The following is a 1,351-nucleotide window of genomic DNA, read 5'->3' as shown; positions in this document are numbered from 1 at the left end:
AACTAAGCATGACCTAGATATTCTTCTGTCTGCCCCACATGAAGAGGGCAAAATAATGAAACCAAACGTTCTGCACTTACTCACACTTCCCTACCTCCAGGCTAGAAGCATGGAGACGCTTGTATCTAGGATTCTATGGAGGCATTACGTGAGCTGTTAACAGATGAACTAAGTTAAGACATGTTAACCTTAAAATCTAAAACAAAACTAAACCTGCTGGGTGAACAGAATCTTGTCTCCAGTCCCTCCAGGTTGCACATTTGATCCAGTAGAAATGGATTTGGGATCTTCAAAATTTAAACTTAAAGACAGGACTAGGCCAGGCAGGGTGGCTCACACTTATAATCTTAGCACTTTTGGAGGCCCAGGTGGGAGGATCACTTGAGACCAATTCTAGACCAGCGTGGGCAACATAGCAAGACTTTGTCTCTACAAAAAATAAACAACCAACCAACCAAAAAGAACTAACTGAAATAAATACTTGAGCTGTAAGTAGACAAATCTGGGCTCAAATCTAGTTCATACCACATGGTGGTGTTTAACTCTAAGCCTTAGCTTCTCAAGTAGTGAGACTGGTAATGATCACCCTTCACAGAGTTGTTAACTTGGAAATAGGAAAGTGATGGAAAACATTGTCCATAATTGGGTAGGGTAGCAAAGGGTGTTAGTAAAAGGAAGACTATTACTAAGAAGAGCATTATATGTAGGCTAAGGAAAGGATTTTATTCAACCAGGTATTTTTTTTCTTTTCTTTTCTTTTTTTTTTGCAGTTTTTGCCCGGGGCTGAGTTTGAACCTGCCACCTTCAGCACGTGCGTCCAGCACCCTCCTTCTTTGAGCCACAGGCGCCACCCTTAACCAAGTATTTCTTTAGTTAATAGAACCTTATGTTAACTGAAATCAAGTCTTTTCAACTTCTGGGCCCATTCTCCCTGCCTAAAATCCAAAGTCTCCTAATAATCACACAATATTCATACCTACTTATTTATTCTTCTTTTTATTTTTACAAAGCATGGTAAAATAAGGAAACAATTGACAGGTGAAGAGTTTGCACAATGGAAAACCACACTGACTGTCTCATACATAAACTTTACCAGGAGCGGAGGTGTTTTAAGTGTCCTTTAGAGTGATTTTGTGATAGAAGAGTCATCTGAAATGATACTCACGGCAGAGGAGAGGAAAGAAATGAAATCAACATCCATGATTATTTAAAATGACCTAGAAGCTAAACATAATATACATAGTAACTCTTTTTCCTAGTATAAAAATAGTGCCAGAAACTATATATTTGTTCAAAAATATTGAAAAGGTATAAGAATACAAATAGATATTAACAGTGGCTAGTGATGATT

Source organism: Otolemur garnettii, unplaced genomic scaffold (genome assembly GCF_000181295.1).
Source record: "Otolemur garnettii isolate 467f Iridium unplaced genomic scaffold, OtoGar3 scaffold00164, whole genome shotgun sequence".
NCBI classification, from domain to species: Eukaryota; Metazoa; Chordata; class Mammalia; order Primates; family Galagidae; genus Otolemur; species Otolemur garnettii.
This window is presented reverse-complemented; position numbering follows the sequence as displayed.